Raw genomic sequence first — 22,721 nt, 5'->3', positions numbered from 1 at the left:
TAGCAGGCATGGTATGGTACGTCATAGCTTCACAAGAATGTTTCCTAGTCCTGCCGGAAACACCTGATGGCTCAATTGCCTACCACTGTAACATTCACTCCACTTCTGCCTGTGATATGCTTTGTAAACACACTTTAACATCTAGACCTTTATGAGACTTTATGTAAGAAATAGCAAGAAATTTTATTTTTTAATTAAAAATTTCCAACTTCTACAAGAGTTTTAGAGGCTATAATGTATTGGGCTGGAAATAAACAATAGGCTATTGGAACTTCTGTGCTACCTTGAAAAATCATGATGGCACTAAATTATCCAGGCTGCCATTGCTTATTGGTATTATATACTCTTAGGACAGTAATTTTAATAAATATTTCACAAGAATTAAATCATAATCTTTCTACTTTTATACTGTGTGAATTTCAAGAGTGACCATAATTTCACTATTTGAGTCCCCATAAATTTTATTCCTAAAAGCAAAATAAAAAAGCCAGTAACTCAACATTCACTCATTGCTATAACATTCAATGCTTCAATAATTAAAGAAAAAGTGAAAGAGATACTTAATGGGCACAGTATGTGTATGTAACTTACAGGAGAATGGTTAGAAGCAAGATAATTGGGCATTAGTCATGTTCATCAATTCAAGCATTCGGCATTTACAATATGTAAGTATCCTCTCTGTTCTAGGCATAGAACTATACCCTGGCTTATTAAAAAAGAAAGATGCTTTAACATGTTATTGGGAATGGACAATTCTTAACTAAATTATTAACTTTAGGAAATGAAGTACCATGTACACAATTCAGTTTCTGTACTGATTAAAAATAAACCTTTCCTGTAACCAGTTTATAAAGGTGTGATGAAAATTCAAGTGCTAATCTTTGGGCTCCTTTTTTCCCCACAACTAGGCAACGAGCATGATCTCATGCAGTAGAAGAATAAAGATTTTAAAGATTATCATCTTTATTGTTTTTATCCCAGTAATTTCTCAATGTTGACCTAAATCAGCAGGCTTTATTCACAAAATTCTCACTAACTCAACGCCATTTATACAGTATCTCAGCATGTTACCAATGTCTATTGACTTTTCTTACTTAGAACTCGTCTTAACAATTTGCAATTTACTTTAAAAATGGTATTATTGCCTCCTAGAATACTATGCTTGATTACTTTTCCTCAATCCTTTTAGAAAATTAGTCCCATTCTGATACTTTACTCTTCTTTGAGTGTTAAATAGGAGATCATTAGCTCTAAGATTGGGTACTTGATGTTTCAGCTTTGTCCTAAACTTCCAAGCACCTCAGAAAAGCCTTTGCAGATATTTATTGATCTGCATACCCTGTCATGCACTACTTGGGGAAATACAAGAAATACAGCTGAACAGTGATGGTCCCATATAGAAGCTTACAATCTGAAAATATTTAAAGTTCAATAAAAATTCATGGATTCAGATAGAAATCAGGGGTAAAAGATCAATGACAATCTCATTATCATGTAGGATTAAAATTGTTAGATTTCCCCAGTGTATTAGTGTCTAAGGCTATAGACTCTCTAATATTTTTTCAGACTCTAGACTAGACATAATGCCAATTATATTTCATTTGCCAGCTTATCGTGGGGTCTTTTTGTATTTTAGGATCCACCTGAATCTGGACATGGTAGTCTGTGGAACACAGACTGAAATGAAAGATAACTAGAAGGATACAAGATGGACTGTAAAGTTTCTGCTCAGAACACTTTATGTCACCTCTCCTGTTTCACTGATCAAACCAAGTCATGTGTCTGAACCTTATGATAACAGGACAGGAAGCCAGTATTAGTAACATGACATTGAGTAGAGATGAATAATCTTATTACAGGTGGGACAGCAAATAATTGGAAATAATAATAAAATCTGTCACAGACTAACCTTTGGTTACAAATTGTTATTGTTCTCCCTTTTTCAAGGCATAAAATATTTTACAAAAAACTCAAAGTCTGGGACTTTGTAATAATTTCTACATCTGGCTCATTACAGCTCCTCTTGATCTGGGATTTATGAAATAGGATGTAAGGTTATTTGCCTATCCTCTCCCACAAAAGTACATAGTCAGAGGAAAGGACAAGATAATTGCAATAAATGCTTCCATTAAGAAAGCGGGGAAAATAGAAGGTATACATACAATATGTAGCCACTGGCTCATAATATTCTAAAATCTTCTTCCTAGAGAAGCCCCAGTAATGCTCCCCACCCCGTTGTTCTTCAGTCCATCAGTCTCTATGTTCCTGGCTCCACCTCTTACATGATCTTTTCTTTATAGTATCTTTGTTGGAATGGACACATATGGAGAGAGCTGCTTCTTGCCTATAGAAATGAGAGACTGGGTAAAACTTACTTTGTCTTGAAGAGTCACAATCATGTTTAATTCCCCATTAAGCTCTTGGAATATTACAAGTTTTCAAAAAACAAGTTAGCTTTTTATCTATTTAATCACAGTAAATTTTGTATGAGAATGGTGAAACCCACCCTTCATTCTGATATATGCCTCTTTCTCTAAACTTAGTTACAAGATACTTGATCATTTCAGGTTTCAGTGGCAGATTCAGGCCCTTAATCTTGTTTTTTGAGCCATCTAGTTCACTGAAAGTTTAAGCATATCTTAATCAATTCAGCAACTTTCATTTTATTTTATTTTTAAGATTTTATTTATTATTTGACAGAGAGAGAGACAGCGAGAGAGGGAACACAAGCAAGGGGAGTGGGAGAGGGAGAAGCAGGCTTTCTGCGGAGCAGGGAACCCGATGAGGGGCTCGATCCCATGACTCTGGGATCATGCCCTGAGCCGAAGGCAGATGCTTAATGACTGAGCCACCCAGGTGCCCCAATTCAGCAACTTTTAAAGAATTTGTGAAGTCCATGCTATTGAATTGGACCTAAGATTGACTCTAATTAGCTCGTCTTATATTATAAATTTTCTGTCATATCTATTCTGATTATCTCAGCTTGGATCATGAGTTTTCTGGCACTCCTACTCATTGGTATTTGGCAGGGAAAGCACGCAGCACAGACTCTGATTAGAGACCCTCTAGATACTAAGGTTCCCTCTTTCCCTGTATAACTCTCTGCCTTTGACAGTACAAGAAAGTTCCATCTAGTTTTGCAGGTTTGAAGTAGTATTAACAAAGAATACTGATTCTGAATAATCACACATTCTTCTAAATCTATTATTTTATGCCTAAAAAAGAAGTTAAAAAAAAAGTATTTTTCTTTGTGTTCTGCTCTATTATCCTCCTCTCAAGACAAATATGGTGTATTTCCTACTTGTTGAAATTACAAGAGGAAGAGAAAATGGGCATAGGAAGCTAAGGAAAAATACAGTGTTTGCTTTTCTAAATATTATCCTTCTTCAGATAATGTTATTAATTTTTTTTCTCTCGTGTTACTGTTACCATTTTCCTTTGCCAGAGAGCAGAATCAGAAGTATTTAAAGTTAGGTATATTGTAACTATGACATTATACTACATTCTTTATAAAGCAGATTTTTTTTTTAAATGAACAATCTCAATATTTAGTTTGTTTCAGTGGAAAGCAACAGGCTATATAAGTACATTAAATTTTAGCTTTTTATCCATTTGGATGTTCTTGTAAGGTCCTGGCTTGGATAAATTAGTAAGACTAACTCCATTGACAGACATAAGTAATAAGTTTCTATTCCCTCGTATTCAACCTTTCTACTACTATGTATATCCTTTATACCATTTGGTTAATTTGGATTAAACCCTTAAAAAATGAGGAAAAATCCATTTATATTTGAACAGGAGAATGAATACACACACACACGTATATATATATTAACAGATATTTTAGGGAGATAAGATTTTCAGTTCATAATATAGGCAAATGTTGGGCAATGCTTTATTTTTCAGTCTTTCTTTTCTTCAATATATATTTATTAGGCACATATTATGAAGTAGCTAGAGAAATATGAGGAAGACAGGCCTTGAATAAGCCTATAATACAGAGGGATAAGTAAATCGAGAGGACAAAAAATGTCTTATGAGAAGGTATTACACAGTGAGTCAATCTGAGTCCAATTAGGAATGGAAAACAATACAGTAATTTGAAAGTTTAATATAAAGTATTAATTATAACAGAGGATCAGAAAAGTTATATAGCATATGGAACACACTTGAAGAGAAGATTAATAAACTGGTGTAGAAATCTGAATAAGTAATAGACTGTAGTATGAAGAAACACACAAATGAAATAAAAAAGATAAAGAAGCATAGACAATAGAATTAAAAGATGGAAATTAAGTTGAATTCGAATTACAGAAGGAAAGATTAGGGATTAGTGGCAAGGAAATACAGGAAAAATAATTGAGGGGAGGTTAGCTAGTCAAAAGGAAGGTAGAACTGGCATTGAGGTGTGTTATAGACAGAATGTTTGTATCTCTTCCTGCTCATATATTGAAGCCCTAACCCCCAGTGTGATGGTTTTTGAAGGTGTGACCTTTGGGAGGTAATTAGGGTTAGATTAGGTCCTAAGGGTAGGATTCTTATGATGAGATTAATGGCCTTATAAGAAGAGAAAGAGATTTCTCTCTCTCTCCATGTGAACTCACTGAAGAAAGGCCATATGCAGACAGGAGGAGAAGCTGGCTGTCTGCACCCCAAGGACAGTGCCTTCACCAGGAACTGATTGGCTGGGACCTTGATCTTGGATTTCCCAGTCTCTACAACTATGAGAAAAAGTTCTATTGTTTAAGCTATGTTATTTTTATTATAGCTATTGTTAATATAGCAGCCTGAACAGAATAAAACATGGCAGAAGAAACATCCTAGGGAAATGAAGTTATGTGCAAAACTCCAGCGAGTATGTTGACTAAAAATTCTGTCTTTGCTATGGAGTTTAAGTTCAGGGAAGAAATGAACCTGTAATTCCATGCAGAGGCCAGATCGTGAAGAGCCTGTCATCTGTGTTGAAAAGTGAATTATATCCGAAAGGCAAGAAAAGTCTTTACTGTATGTTTAGGTATAGACTTTAGGTCATCCTGAATCGAAGCTTTTAAGTGAATATTACAGTTCGACCTGATTATCTCTGGTTTAAAGACTTAGTTGCAGGATGTCAGCAAGATGGCAGGCTAAAAAGGACCAGGCCCTCCTTCCTCCACAGAGACACTGATTTAACAACAGTAACAGTTGAGAAGGCTGTGGTATACTGATCCCAGCGTGTGACTGGGGTATATGTCTATTGCTTCCTTTCTGCAATGCAGCTATGCTATCCTTTTCAGTAACTGTCTTTTCTCTCCCTTATTTTTAAATTCTAAGTTTGTAGTTTTTGTTTAAATAACAACCCTTTTCAGAGTTTATGATTTCTCTGCTTAAGAATTTTGGTTACTTTTTACTAGATCAAATTTAAATTCTTAGGCAAAATATTAGGGCTTTCATAATAAACCATAGAGAATATTCTTAGCTTCATCACCATAGATTCCCAAGCATCTTAGACCTTTTGAGCTACACCAATCTATGAAATTTCATGTTACCATTCGTTTGTAGAGTTGTTATCTAGATTAGGAGTAGAGAGTCTGAAGTCATGTAGTCTGAATTCCAGTCCCAACGCTTCCACTCACCAGATGTGAGACCTTGACTTGTTACTTGCCTGTCTGGGTCTCAATTTTTCCACATACGTAAAACGTATTTTGGGTGCTCAGTAAATGTTAGTCAGTATTTTGCCTAGATTGGCCTTCTCATTCCCTACTTGATTTCAAAAATTCAGTGTAAATATCACTTTCCCTATACAATTTTTCTGCATTTCCCTCGGGGGAAAAAAATCACCACTTTTTCTTTTGTGTTTTGAAAGCACTTTCTATATAGCTTTGTTAAAGAGATTTCACTATCTATTACCCCCCCATTTATCTATTACTCCATCTACCTATTTTATTTCATTAGTTTATAGGTCTGCCCAAGTTGACTGAAGACCCCCTTGGAAGCAGGAACTGCATGTTATTCTTTTTTGTACTGCTTAATGAATGTTGTTAAATAAAGGCATAAAATATAAAGGGACTCAATTATCAAGAAGATCATGTGAAGTAAATGATTACATATAATTAGTAAATTTTATAACACTTTTGTCCCAGAAACATGAATGTGTATCATTAACAAAAAATGAGTAATATTAAGAGTACTTTAGTTTTTAATGTTTTAGTTCATATTCCCTTCAGAAAAAATGCAGACTATCAGCCTCACTGATAGAGTGTGAGCATTACCAAAGCAAAGGGATGGAGGCAGATTAAGAATTCTTAATGCCAGATCATAAAGATGCAATACAATTAGATTTGGTCTCTTCCCAGTTTAATTTAGTTTATCCCCTTAGGAGACATCCATTCACCATATTTAATTTAGCTGTAACTCAGTGTAGTAAATATTTTTAAAAAAAGAAATCTTAATGAGTTGAAGACATGCACCAAAAGTTTCTGATTTCTCTACAAAAATGCTTTGTTTTCATTGTATTAATAATACTTAAGAAGTGAATTTAACTTTCTAAAGTAATTCTGCTTAAGAATATGATTAAAAACACCTCAAAGTTTAGATGCCAAGAGACCAAATTTAGATAGGATTTAGAACTCCGTTAGAAATTTAATTTTTTTCCTCATCTGAATAAAAGAAAAAAAATGTAATGATACAAAAGAAGAAAGGAAGGACAGTAGGGAGCAAAAGAGGGAGGGAGGGAAGAAAGGGAAGGAATCCTACAATTACCTATGCTAGATCAAAGCAGAACACATGAGGCCATTATTATTTAACAGAAGTCACAAAGTCTTTTTTTCTTGAAATCTTCAGATTTTATATCTATATTACTTATGGGAATCACCACAATTTTACAGTTTACATTTCGCATCCAACTTCAGCACACATCCACAAAACAAGAACAAAACAAAAAACAAAACAAAACAAAAAAGGTATGTGCCTAATTTCTGATTGGGCATCAGTGATGGAATCCTTTAAAAAGAATTCTGATTTGGGCCACATTCCTTATCTCATTGTCAGCAGTGCATCAGCCATGGATTGAAACCTGCTCCTAGCAAGTGGAGCTTGGATATATTCCTTAGGAGGAGTTGTGATCCCAGGTGTAGGATAGTTTGTAACACCTTTCAGAGCTGGTCAGCATTCTCGATGTTTATTCTACTATAGAAATTCAACGGTCTTGGAAAATTTCAAAAATAATTGCACGACCACACAACTTCATCAGTGCCAAAGAATCTATGATATCAAAACTGATAATGACTATGATTCTAACCTAAAGGAACCCTACCAAAGAACGGTAGGGTGTGTTTCAGCATTCATTCTCTTTTCCTGGCTCCCACCTGACCTCCATCAAAAGTTAAAAGACCATTTTTCCATGTTCCAGTGTTATCTCTGCTGGGGATATCCAGTGACATCATGCTGGAACATTTTTCCTTTAGCATCTTTCTCAGTGATACATTTGTTTTTTTTTTTTTTTTAAAGGAGGGCTTCGTTACAATTTGGAAAATGGGAGAACAGAATTCTCCTCTGCATTGATCATGACATGTGTGTTATTCAAAGCAGCAGAAACTTTATTTTGAGAAGAAACTAAGAAGATATGACAATGACTCTAAAACACTAGGGAGAAGATAGTTTGGAAGGAAAAGATACAGTTTAAAAAGTCACTTTTCTGGTCTCATATGTATAAAACAAAAGGTGAACACTGATACTGACTTTGACGGTCAAAAGTCGGGAATGAGAGTTTTTAGAGCTTATTTTGAAAATCAAAAAAAGCAAAAATAAAAACTGTCTGGATTCTGACCACAGTTCAGCAAAAAAGAGGGAAAAAAAGGAAGAGTATGACAGAGAGAAAAGTGGGTTTATAAAGATATTAGTACTAAAGCACAGATCTGGGAAATGCAAGAGAAATGATGAAATGATAACTCCAAAGGAACGATCAACGAAATCTAAACCCAAGGATAAACTCCTCGGCTTCAAGTTCTTAGCATTGTGCATATCCCTTTGAAAAGACCTTCTGCCACATGCAAAGGTGAAGGTGAATGGTTTTATCTTTGGCAAAGTGGTGCCAAGAGATACCAGATCGTTAACTGCTTACCATACCCCAGTGCAAAGAGTAGAAGCCTCAACAGCATGAAGAAATCATATTTCAACATAGTCAGTCTGATAGGGATTGTAATTCTCTCGTGCAGACAATTTAAAAACTGGGTTGTATGAGGAAAAATGCACAGATTTTGGAGGCAGACACAGTGGGGTTTAAATTTTGTCTCTACTACTAATTATATAACCTTCAGAAAGAGAGATTGATTTCAAAACACATACTACAGGCTAGGGTAATAAAATGGCATTTCTGATATTTGATAACATTAAAAATAGTCAGTGATCCTAGCCATCTAACCACCTTCTTCCACAGAAGGGTTTGATACACATTAGTTACCTTTCTTTTTCCCTGTGGAAACATAAATAAATCACATGCTTAGAAGCTATGTATGCATCACAACAACTAGAAAAGAAAGTGAAAAAGTCATCATTGATATCTATATATTGTTTGGTTTCTGTAAATAAATGGTCTATAACTCATAGAATTATCTTAAACTCCCTTTTTTCCTTCTAGTCACTGAAATTATTTTTTCAGCTAAAACCAGTGTTTTAAGCTTTAAAGTTTCATATCAGATTCTATGACTGAAGAATCACATATTCTTTATTTATTATTATTTAAAATTATTGAATCTTAAAATCTAAGTGGAGATACTTAGAAGAATAGTCACTTCTGTAGGGGGTGAGACTCCAAATCATTATGAGATAAGAGTTTAAAATTCACCTAGAGGGCAAAGATGGAGTACATAATGGAATTAAGAAAAAAACAAAAGAAAAAAAAAAAGAAAAAAACAAAAGAAGAAGAAGAATGATTAGGTTATTTTTTTTTTTTGAAGATTTATTAGAGAAAGAGAGAGCACGAGCAGGGGGAGGGGCAGAGGAAGAAGGAGAGAGAATCTAAAGCAGACTCTACACTGAGTGTAGAGCCCACTATAGTGAGATCAGGACCTGAACTCTGCCGCTTAACTGACTGAGCCACCCAGGCGCCTCAAGAATTACTAGGTTCTAATGTAAACTGAGTAAGTACAGTTGGAGTTCAGAATAGGGGAAGTAGTTAAACGTACAGAAATGAGGGGTGCCTGGGTGGCACAGCGGTTAAGCATCTGCCTTCAGCTCAGGGCGTGATCCCGGCATTCTGGGATCGAGCCCCATATCAGGCTCCTCCGTTATGAGCCTGCTTCTTCCTCTCCCACTCCCCCTGCTTGTGTTCCCTCTCTCGCTGGCTGTCTCTATCTCTGTCGAATAAATAAATACAATCTTAAAAAAAAAAAGTACAGAAATGCATTTTTAAAAAATCATGGCTCTATAAATAGGGGTTAGCAACATCTGAGTTACATGGCTGGGATATAATGTTTCCTTAGCCTAAATTCCTCTTGATAACTTATTGTAAAGACAAAATAGCATAACCCACGCAAAGCAACTAACATAGAGCTTTGCTCATTGTTGGTACTCAGTTTATACTACCTTATTATTTTATTAACTATGTGGAGAAAGAATAAGGGAAATTCTGGCTTGAATAAAATATGTCTTGAATTGGTCATTGAAGACTTGAGATCTTAAAAAGTAACCTGAGTATGACAGATAAAGGAGAGGTATTCCAAACGGAAGGAAGAGAACAAAGGCATGGAAGTAGGAATGCATGTGCTTCCCCAAGAGATAACAGAGAAAACTGCCCAATTAGCAAGAGATTCTTGAAGAGAACACAAATTTGATAATAAATTTAGATGTCAAATAGCCCACCTAATAAAGATCATGTAAAATAATTATTTTCCCCAAAATTATCTAAATCTTTTTTCAAACACAATTATATTCATAGAGTCACTAATTCCAGAGAAAGTTCTTGCAATAAATTCCACTTTTAATGTTATCTGACATGACAAGCTAGTTACGTTGCAATAACAAATTACCCCCAACCTCAGTGGCTTAACACAACAAAAGTTTATTCCCACTAAGAGTACACGTGTAATATATTAGTTAAGGTCTCTGAATATCATGGCCACTCAGAAACAATGATGAAGAGCCAGTCTCTACATACACTTCCATTAATGCTACATCAGAAAAAGAGGTCTGGCAGACCACACACTGACTTCTAAAATTATAGCTGAAGCTGAAACATACCATTCTGTTACAACTGATTGGCCAAAGCAAGCTGCATGGCTGCCTGACTCAAACGGAGTGGGTAAGTACAATTCTACTCAAAAGGAGAACAGAATATTTTTGAACCAGCCTTAATTACTCCATAATTATAAATAATCATTTTGAGTCAATGCTGCCTTTTACCCTAAAAGCAAATTTATAATCTGAATTTATCTTCTCATCTGGGAAAATATTTGCTATCTATTTATATTGTATGTTATATACATTCTTTTAAGTTAATATCTTAGTGGTTACTGTGGGGTTTACAATTAACCTTTCAATTTATAACAATCTAGTTCAGATAAATATCACCATAATTAGAAGAGAATGCCAATTTTTTCCTTTTACATAACTCCCTTGATTCCTCAAATCTTTGTGTTATTATCATATAAATTGCATCTTTGTACATAATAACCTCATCAACACAATTTTATAATTATCGCTTTGTGCAGTTGGGTTTTAAAAAAAATCATGTATGAAAAGAAAGAATTACAAATAAAAATACATATGCACTATTTTTTATATTAAGCTGTGTAGTTACTTTCACTCGTGTTATTTCTTTGTGTGGAATCAAATTAGTGTCCAGTGGTAATTCATGTTAGCCTGAAGGACTCCTTTCAATATTTCATGTAGAGCAGGTCTGCTAGAGACAAATTTGCTTAGTTGTTTTTTGTTTTGTTTTTTTTTTATTTGAGTATGTCTGAATTTCTCTTTCATTTTTGAAAGATGGTTTTGCTGGATATAAAATTCTTGATTAATAATCTTTTTCTTTCAGGACTTTGAATATGGAATCCCACTGCCTCCTGGCCTCATAATTTCTGATGATAAAGCAACTCTTTATCATTTGTATGTGTTGAATAACCTCTGTTGGTGCTTTGAAGATTCTTGGTCTTTTCACAGTTTAATTTTGATGTGCCTCGGTATGAATGTCTGAGCTTTCTTTTGTAGACTTTGTTGAGCTTTTTCAGTATAGATCAATATTTTTCATACTACTTCAAATATTCTTTTTGCCTCCCTTTTCTGCTCTTATTTTCCCTTCCTCTGCCTCTCTCCATTATAAGTATGTTTTTTTCTTTATGGTGTCCCACAGGTCTCTGAGGTTCTGTTCATTTCTCCTCATCCTTTCTTCTTTCTGCTCCTCTGATTGTATAATAGCAATTGACCTATCTTCATCTTCTCTGATTCTTTCTTCTGCCAGCTATAATTTGCTTTGAGCATTCTAATGAGTGTCCAATTTCAGTTATTTTTTCAAATGTACAAATTCTATTTGCTTCCTATTTTTAAAATTATAATTTCAAAAAAAGTATAATTTCAATCTCTTTACTGATATTTTCTACTTGGTGAGATATCATTCTCATGTTTTCCTTTATTTCTTTAAATATTATTTCCCTCAATTCTTTGAACATATTTATAATAGGTGATTTAAAGTCTTTCTCTCTTAGTAAATCTGATGCCTGAGGTCTCTCAGTGACAGTTTTTATGGACTGCTTTTCTCCCTGTACATAGGCCATACTTTCCTGCTTCTTTGCATGTCTCATACTTTTGGTTGAAATGGAATATTTAAAAATGTATGTTCAATGCCAAATTCTCAACACTTAGAAGAGTAAAAAGCCCATGATAGAAGCTTGATATTTCTTGCAAGAATCAATGCATGACAGAGTATTTCCTAAGTTTTGACTTTCTTTTAGCTCCCTCTGTGTCTTCTGTACATCCTTTTATTCCATGGCTCTGAACCTGACACCATCATTTCTTAGGAACCATTCAAAAGCTGAAATAGAGAGTTATTCAAGAGGTGAAGCATTACTGTGCCAGAGGTCACACAGCCTCAGTTCTAGACCCAAGTCTCTCTCATGATCCTGGAAAGTCACTTTAAGTTCTCTGAGTCTCTTTTTGTCACTTATGTAAAATAAATTGGCAAATAATTCTTAGGTCACAGAATTGCAGTAAAGCTAAATAAGGTTATGGGTAAGCACTTTCTGAAATACAACATGGACACCAATGAAGTATGCTACTGAGCCCAGTACTACTAGTTTTTCAGTTTAGGATAAAACTTTGATGATTCACAGCAAGCAGTAACTGTTAGGATACTTACTCATTTTGCAAACAGGTAACCAGGGCATTTTCACATTGTACCATTGGTAAATTAAATTCTATACAGATAATACTGATATTCATGAAGAATTTAGGCTTGCTGAATTGTGCTGTTATATAAAATAAAATTGCATTAATAAAATTATTTCTATGCTTTAATCTTCAAAGCAGCTCCTAGGAGAAATTCTTTGTACTGTACAATTGGAAGAAAATTGGACTGTGATAGTTCATCACAATTACAAAGAAAGGCCATATGTAATAAAATAAAAATGCTTTCAGTGTGCAATCTAAGGGAGGTAACTTTCTTTAAAAATATAACTCACATTAGGTGAAATTTATTAGGATTATACTGATAATACTAAGCATTACAAAAATTTGTCCACATTGCTATGGATTTTTTAAATGAATCTACTAATTATGAGATTAATCCAGATGGATTAATGAAATATTTTTTATGAGGTTATGTTTCTAAAATCATAATTCCCTTTGAGGTCTTTTGGCACTCAGTCCTCACATGAGTCTTTCTCCTGTTAGACTTTTTTTTTTTTTTTAGACTCTTCTTAACACTGGATTCTCACCCACTTCTACTGTTAGCTCCATTTTTAAGCTAATTTAGGGAGACCACAATTCATTGTGCATCTGGCACTCACAGAGTATCCGTTCATAAGGTGCTCACAGTTGAAAAGGCAAAACTGAACAAGATATAGTCTCTATCCTCTCACTACGTTGGAGCTAATCAACATTTAAGAAATTATTTGGAGGATTTTGAGAGGTATTATCATACTATCATGGAGATTGGCTTAAAATACAGATGTTCCACAAAAAATAGGGTGAATCACCTGCTCTGAGGTCTCCCTTCAGAAAGGAAGAAACACTAAGTTTGATCTTAAAGGTTGCATGCAATTTCACCAAGAAAGAAAGATTTAGATTGGGTCTCCATGCAGGAATACTAGCTTGTGTAGAGACATAGAGACACAGAGTGCAAGAACATGGCATGAAGGGGAAATGCAAAGACATTGTGTGTAACTAGACCATACTGTACACAGGAGAAGAGTGAAGATGTTACTTAAAAAGAGGGTGGACAGGGGTGCCTGGGTGGCTCAGTTAAGCATACGACTCTTGATTTTGGCTCAGGTCATGGTCTCAGGGTCGTGAGATCAAGCCCCGCATCAAACCCTGCGTTGGGCTCCACTCTCTGCAGGGAGTCTACTTGAGATTCTTTCTCTCTGCCCTTCCCCCCCCCCAACTTGCACACACACTCTCTCTCTCAAAGAAATAAATCTTTTTTTAAAAAAATAGGTTGGATACCATGATGCAAAAGGCTTTTTATGCCATATAATAGCATTTGCTGAGCCTCTGAGGATAATTTTAATGAAAAACTTCTCTATGAATTATGTAAAAGTAATAGTTATAATAATAAATTTTTACTAAGTCAGACCTGTCTTAGTTTATTCGTTCTGACAATTTCCAAAGTATATGAAGAAACATGCGACATGTGTTTGAGATGCTGCTTTTCCTTCTGAGTTTATATTATTTTTATTGTCTGTATATTTATTTCTCCCCAATTTTATTTTTTTATAATGTTATACACATGCATCTTTGTAAATGATTTCAATTCCAGTTTGAAGGAAGTTTAAGATAAATGCATATACAAACAGAATATATGTGTTAGTAACAAGATAGCACTATGGTCCAATTAATTTTATACATACAAAAAACAAAGTTACAACAAATGGAATTCATCTATATCTCTGGGTATACGTCTCACAAATCCAGATGACTGTCTGAACTGAATAGGAAAATGTGAATGATTCAGTGGAACCTATTATTACTTTGAGAGACATAGCCCTGAAGCAATCTATGTTTTGCCTTTTTCTATGGTCTACAAGAAAATACACTGTATTTAACATGCATACGTCTTGGACATTATTCCTTTATTCTAAATTCCTTTTATCTATATCAAGTCAGTAGTCTTATTAAATGTTATATAACACACACTCATGTGCATGCACACACACACATGCACACACATATAAAGTCTCTTAGAAGTGAGGAGAGAAAAAAACTCACCCTCTAAGGGTGATCTGCATTGTTGCTACAGCTAATCAGATATTTGCATGAACTATGTGTAATATTATTTTGAAAATACATTGTTATTTTGGAAACCTGTTCTTTAGTAGTCAACTTCATTTATACTTCTTTGAATATTTGGAACATGTAAACTTCTGATAATTAGTCAAGCTGAAATAAATATCTAAATAAATAGGAAATCATATTAACTGTTCTGTCCTCATGAAAATTATAACTCTATTCATCTTAAATCAAACCAACTGGAATATTTGGAGAAAATTCAATGTCAGTCTTCAAAGAGATTTATTCAAAATGCATATGAATTCTCAGAGTAAGATTTGAAAAAGGGGGCTATCTGTGAATATTCTTTCTCATACAAACCAAATACAGTATTCATAACTACTGATGGACAATTTAGTGTGCATTCATCACTACTGGTCTTATTTGTTATAGTTTTATTTTATAGCTCTGTGTATATATGACATTTATTTCAACCTTCTTAAGTTTCTCTAAGTACTTATTGTGTCCTAAATACTTAAGTTAGAATAGAGATAACATTTTAGAACTATTTTTTTATTATTCCGGTCTTTATTCATAGCATGAACTTCTTTGTGTTTCTGTATTTCATTTGAGTCAGACAAGAGCTGATATTCTATGGACAATGTAAAAACTTGGTCAATCCATTCTAGAAAAACTTAATGTAAATGGCCCATTAAACATATTTATTAGGAAAGTTGCTGTGTTGGATAAAGGACAAAATCCTGGATTGAGAATCATCAGTAGGATGGTTAAGTACTTGAAATTACTTTATTAATTTCATTATTTTGAAGCTGAACCCCAAATTCTCTTATCTGCTATCCATCAAGATGTCCAAACTTCTTCCTGACTTCTCTCATTAATTTCACTTCCTAATTATCTTTCTCCCTCATTCAACAATTGTTTAGATGCTGGGTATAGTGATATTCTTACACTTTCAATGAAATTTAATTGTGAGTTTACCTCTTATAATCAGGCACCTTAGGCTTTCTAAGTTGAAAGTCAGCCAATTCAATAAAGTAATCATTTGGAAACAGCTAGAAAGAATGGCAAGACTTTCCAGTTTTTCCAAAATGGAATGAGATGTAAGTAAAAATAAAGCTTCTTAAAGAGCAATAATCACTGATTCATTTATAGCATAAACATGTAAAAGAATTTTACTCCTAAAAGTGGTCACCCTAGTATATTGCCCAAAATATATTTGGGTTCCTGCCATTATGGAGCAAGAGGGACCAGTTTTACCCCCCTGCTCCCAACAATAACACTTGATAAGCAGAAAAACAGATGTTATATAAGAAATGCCACTTTTCAGATGTTGGGCAACAAACAGAGCAGAACGTGTAACCCTGAGAAAAGGGATATAAATAAGGTGAGCCCTACCACTGCCCCAATTCACTTCCTGGAGACACTTCTCAGGCAACAGTAGAGGAGGCTAGAATCTGTGAAACAGAATACCAGAGAAAAGGTACCTTCACAGAATCGAGTGATCTTCAGTTTTCTGAGATCCGAAGAGGAGTACTCTTCAAGCCTTTTGTTGAACACTAATCTGTGCATGCATGACAGGTAAGTACTCAGGGCCAGGGAAAGAACCACCGGAGAGCAAGAGGGCAAAAAATCCTTAACGCTTACAGAGGCCTTGGAATCGTCAGTGCTCCTACCTGACGGTTACTAGGAATCAGTTTGATCTTTCGAGGTTTGTTTTAAAACATTCTTTTAAGAGTAAGTTTAGAACAGACTTTAGTAGAACTATTTTAGTCCTACTACTAAGGCAAATCCTTCTGAAGAGTCTACCTGATGCCTGTATTATAAAGTCTTTCTACCTGCTAAAGACTGCAAAATAAATGAGCCTTGACCCTTGTCTCACAAAATATAGAAAAACTGACCTAAAATGATACATTTACCTAAATACAAGAGCTAAAACTGTAGAACTTCAAAAAAAAAAAAATAAGAGAAAATATTTGTGACCTTGGGTTAGGCAAAGATTTCTTAAATAAGACACAAAAGCATGAATCGTAAAAGTAAAATTTGTTAAATTTCATCAAGATTAAAAATGTTTGCTTTTCATACGACACAATTAAGAAAATGAAAAGTCAAGACACAGATTGGATGAAAATATTTGCAAACATGGATCTAACGCAGATTCAACATGTAGATTTTATAAGGAAGTCTTACAATATGATAAAATAAGAAGACAAACAACTTGGTTTAAAAGTGGGATAAACCCGAAAGTAATGAAGGTTCAAAAACCAAAGGATGAAGCCATATCAAAAGGACACTGTAAATATTATAAAAGAATACAACAGAAATAAGATCAAGTATCTCGACTATGATGACTGTGTTAAATACCATGTTAAAAGAAAGAATTGCAGATTGGGTTTTAAAAATCCAGCTATGTCTTGCTAGCAAACAGTAAAATCCAGGTTTGATGGGACTTGAAGCTTGTAAAAGTTTGTGGCTGTTTTTAAGAAAATGAATACACCATTATGAATACAATATCACACAGCTTTGGAAGGTTCCTAAAATTGATATTTATTAGTTGTTATTAAAGCTGCCTCCAATTCAAGACTCGTATATAAAACAAAATGAATAGGAACTCTAAAACTAGAGATTACTAAAGGCAAAACTGAAACAAAAAGAATAGCACTTCTTATAGGTAAAATTCAATACAAAAATAATTAACAAAAAGTAGAGGGGTAGTTTATATTCACAAAGTCATGATAACAATTAAATGAGGCAACATATATTTGGCAAAATGTGTCTGGAATAAAAAAAAGACTTAGGAGAAAAAATATTTTAATATAGAAGTATCAATCTATTAAAGTTTAAGGACATATGCATATGATTAGGAGGTTAAAAATTTGAATGATATAATTTGATTTATATATATATTATTGAATGATACAATATATGACATAGAGATACTAAATTTGAGATTAATATTATATATATATAATGTTCATACAACCTTTACTACACATGACCCCATGCTAGGTTTTAGTTATTCTATAGAATCTTTAAAGGGCCAAACATTTTATCTAAAGTACTGGTTATCTAGTTTCTTATTGTTCTTATATTTATTCCTCCTCTACACTTTTATTTTCTTCCCAAATTACAGGAAACATTTTCTTTTTAAAAAATTTTTATTTATTTACTTTTTATTTAGAGAGAGAGAGAGAAAGTGACCATGTGCATGGGTGCATGGGTGGGGGAGTGGCAGAAGGAGCGGGAGAGAGAGAATCTTATCTTAAGCATGCTCCATGCTGGGCAAGGCGCTGACCCAGCCTGAGATCATGATCTCAGCTGAAATCAAAAGTCGGATGTTTAACCGACTGAGCTACCCAGGTGCCCCAACAGGAGACATTTTCCAGTGTCCTTCTGTGATGGATTAGAGATGACCTCGCCCCCTTTTCAATTTTGGACCACTACAAAGTGGGTTTCTCTATTACCCATTATGGGGCTTACATAGTTATTTGGCAGAAGTCAGCCAACATGTGGCCTTAGGTAAAACATATCTCTGACTGAATGCATAGGTACCCATTCAAAGCAACTGATAAAAACACTTGACGGGTTAAATTATGAGCATCTGAAAATTTTAACTGTTCAAAAATTGCTATTCACGTATGAATCTATGATTGTAATTGTTCCTATTTCATTCTCTGCTGTCATACTCATCTTTTCCTGATACACACTGAAAGGGAGGACTCCTTTCTTTTCTGATGTATCTGCAAGATCGTACATTTCTAACCACTATGTACTACTTCACAGCTTGTCATATAAATGAGGTCTTATCTCATTTTGAAATTTGAATCAATTGTTAAACACTCAATGGTCTTCAAAATCTCTCAGTCCCATTTCTCCACCAAAAGTTGTTCTGGGATCCCAGAGACTTAAGCATCACAAAGAGATATTCTTGTTTCCAAATGCCTCATTGTTGAAAAAATCCTGGCAGTAACACTAATAATTCAAAAGAGGAAACCACATTTTCCACTATTGTTACTGCAATTTCTGCCACACACTGTCCCTCTTAAAAACAGATGCAGTAAGAGGTATTCTTACTGACTGCTAAGATGATTCCAGTACTACTCCAGTTTCCCACAAAGCCACTGGGGCAGTCCGTTTTAAGACAGAATGACCCTACTCCTTTTGAGTTATGCTCCTAGGTTTTGCAAATGTTTATATCTTCCTATCTTCCAGAGGCAAGCCCAGAAAACTATTTGATATTGGGGAGGATAATCCTCTTACTATACAGATATGGTTTTGTTGTATTCTGTTGGCAGATAATTGGTGGACTTACAGTTACATAACAAAAGATGCCACAAAGGTGTTCCAAAAGAAGCTTAATTGATATCTCACAGCTTCTTTCCCTGAAATTTCAAATTCTGTCAACAAGACACTGCTCTACGTAAGCTCTTTGAAAGACACCTGAATTACTTGGCTGTAGTATCTATCTGGACAAAACAGCAAAACCGCTCAGGAATATGTAGATTTATCAAGTCAAGAATGATCTATTTTATCAAGAGGAATAACTCTCATAGGAGAGTATCATAGGAGCGTTTATGGTACTAAATTTAAATAAATCCATTTATAACCACAACTCTTATGATCAGTTAAGATACAGAGCTTTTATTGAGAACAGCATCTTTACCCTCAAATATCTAGTCTAGGACTAGTATAAATATCGATCATCACTATATTAGTACTTAATATAGTCAGGAGCTTACCTATAGGTACTACATACATAAAACGTCAAAAAAAATTCTAAGAGATTGTCTGAATATGTCAGTAATCAAAACGAATGTAAATCAATTAAACTCAACCTACAAATAAGAGAGATGGACTTTTGTTCATGCCAATATGTTGAACTAAAATTGAAAGACTACCTTCAAAGCACTGAATATGCTTTTAAAAAAAAACAAACAGTAATGAAAATGCCCACTTTAATAAAAAAAAATTAGGAGAAATCCACAGAGAGAAGAGAAAATAGAAAGCAAGTATGAGGGGCACCTGGGTGGCTCAGTCGTTAAGCGTCTGCCTTCGGCTCAGGGCGTGATCCCAGAGTCCTGGGATTGAGACCCACAGTGGGCTCCTCTGCTGGGAGCCTGCTTCTTCCTCTCCCACTCCCCCTGCCTGTGTTCCCTCTCTCGCTGGCTGTCCATCAAATAAATAAATAAAATCTTAAAAAAAAAAAAAGCAAGTATGAAAATAATATGTTTATACTTTCTTGGGTATATCTGTCAGTCTTAATAACTATAGTTTTGAGCTTTAACAGAGGTTAAAGCATTTGGTCTACAAAGGTCAGGGACTTGGAACTGAGGTATATAAAACAAAGCTGCAACTCTTAAAGTGCTACAGCTTCCATTAAAGAGCAGACAAGATAAAATCTGTCCTTCTGCAAATGAAGGCTATACAGAAATTTCTAAGCCTCAGCTTGGGCTCTGGGTAAAAAATGAGCAATAATTTAACAAGTTTTTCTTGAAAACTCGAACTTTAGGCCTGCCATCACATTAATTCCAAGATTTCAGATTAACTTACCAACATGGGAAGTTAATATAAAAATGGTGTCTAGCTGAGTCACCTGGAAAAAACTGAATATATAATTTTCTAGAGGGATTCCCACATATAAAGCTAATCCAAAATGAATTTACAAGCCAAAATTATGTAATACAGTAGAAAAAAATTTATTTTTTTCAAGAGTGATTAGAAATCACAAACAAAAGAATAAAAACCCTAGGGGCACCTGGGTGGCTCAGTCAGTTAAGCATCTGCCTTCAGCTCAGGTCATGATCCCAGGACCCTACTCAGTGGGGAGTCTGCTTCTCCGTCTCCGTCTGCCCCTTCCTCTCCTGTTTGTGCCCTCTTTCTTTGTCACTCTTTCTCTCTCAAAATAAATAAATAAAATCTTAAAAAAAAAAAAAAAAAGAAGAACAAAAACCCTGGAAATAGAAACCTTCTTTAACTGACGACTGCAAATGAAGGCTATACAGAAATTTCTAAGCCTCAGCTTGAGCTCTGGGTAAAAAATGAGCAATAATTCAACAAGTTTTTCTTGAAAACTCGAACTTTAGGCCTGCCTTCACATTAATTCCAAAATTTCAGATTAACTTCCCAACATGGGAAATTAATATAAAAATGGTGTCCAGCTGAGTCACCTGGAAAAAACTGAATATATAATTTTCTAGAGGGATTCCCACATATAAAGCTAATCCAAAATGAATTTACAAGCCAAAATTATGTAATACAGTAGAAAAAAATTTATTTTTTTCAAGAGTGATTAGAAATCACAAACAAAAGAATAAAAACCCTAGGGGCACCTGGGTGGCTCAGTCAGTTAAGCGTCTGCCTTCAGCTCAGGTCATGATCCCAGGACCCTGGGGATCGAGCCCCATATCAAGTTCCCTACTCAGTGGGGAGTCTGCTTCTCCGTCTCCGTCTGCCCCTTCCTCTCCTGTTTGTGCCCTCTTTCTTTGTCACTCTTTCTCTCTCAAAATAAATAAATAAAATCTTAAAAAAAAAAAAAAAAAGAAGAACAAAAACCCTGGAAATAGAAACCTTCTTTAACTGACGATGGATATTAACCAAAATGAAGAAATAGCATACTGAATAGGGAAATTATAGAATTTCCCTTATAATCAATACCAAGACAAATTTTCTACTGTTTGTTATACCCAATGTATCCACTGAAGTCATAACCTAAATGATATACCCATAGACAGTAGTAAGAGGCATAAGAATCAGACAGACGAAAGATGAATGAAAACCTGTCATTCTTTACATATAAAATTCAAGAAATTTGTTTGAGAATTTATAACAGAAATCAAGTTTACTAGATACAAATAGAAGTAGTGTTCTCATATTCTTGCAATAACCAATCCAAACTGGAAAGAAAATTAAAATTGATTCAAAAATTTTCAAAAGCATACAAGAACAATAAGGTAGTTAGAAATAAATGTGTTAAAATAAATGGCAAAACTATGGAAATAACCATAAACTTTTCTTGAATGATATAAAGTAGATTTTAACCTGAACAAGTAGAAAAATAAACAATGTTTCCACATTAAAAAATATAAAGATAACACATATTTCTAAGTTAATCTGCAAGCACAGTACAATTCTACACAAAGTTGCATGAGAATATTTTATAGAACTTGACACATTAATTCTAAAATGCACTTGGAATGAATTGTGCCGAAAACCCTTAAAAAGAAGACAGAGAAAGAAATTGCCCTACCATAAACAAAGAATATTTACAGAGTCACAGCAATGAAAATTGTGTATAATATGCAGGAATAAACCACTTTAATAGGCAGATTTGAGGGCATAAAAAGAGATCTAGATCTCAAGCGGACCTTTAAGTAAGTCGGAGGTAGAAACTACAAGTCACTGAGAAAGGGGTTACTCTGTAATTAGTAACATTAAGAAACTTAGGTTTTTTTTCTTAACTAAGATCTGTTTCTTATGCCTTACAGAATTAAATCCAAGCATTTAAAAATATGACCAAAGGGATAAACAACAACAACAACAACAACAACAACAACAACAACAACAGTTTTTAGAGGAATGATCTCGGTGGTAGAAAATTGCAAACAAGGCCAAAATAGAATGCAAATTACAAAGGGAAAGATTGATATATTTAATAAAATTAGAATAAAAACCTTTATGACAAAGATACCAAAAATAAAGTAAACTGGCAAGCTTCAAACAAAAATATAAGGAAGACATATAATCTTTGTGCCCTTAGATTTCACCGGGTAGTTCTGAAAGTTGTCAAACCGTTGGAAGCTGGTAAAGCCATTTTATGTCTGTCAAGGGTGCTGGCCTTACGGTGAGGATGACAGCAGAGGATGGCAGAGATGTGACTTCTTAATGTTGCCAAGCTGCTGGTTTAAGCAATCTTGGAGACTCACTGTTGTGGGTGCTATTGAGGGATACATTGTTTCCTATGGCTATTGTAACAAATTACCACAAACTTAGTGGTTTCACAGGACAAATGTTTGGTATTTTATACTTCCGGAGGTCAGAATCCAAAATGGGTGTCAGGGCGCTAACATCAAGGTGTTGTCAAGGTTGCCTTACTTTCTGAAGATTCCAGGGGGATTAGCCCATTTCCTTACCCTTTCCTGTTTCCAGAGACTGAACGTATTCTTTGGCTTGTGGCCCCCTTTCACCTTCAAAGTCAGCAATTACACCATTCCAACTTCCACTTCCATTTTCACTGATGTTTCACCCTGATTCTCCAGCTTTCTTCTTTTAACTTTCAAGAATCGCTGTGATAAAATTGGTCCTACCTGGAT

Source organism: Ursus maritimus, unplaced genomic scaffold (genome assembly GCF_017311325.1).
Source record: "Ursus maritimus isolate PB19 unplaced genomic scaffold, ASM1731132v1 scaffold_17, whole genome shotgun sequence".
NCBI lineage: Eukaryota > Metazoa > Chordata > Mammalia > Carnivora > Ursidae > Ursus > Ursus maritimus.
This window is presented reverse-complemented; position numbering follows the sequence as displayed.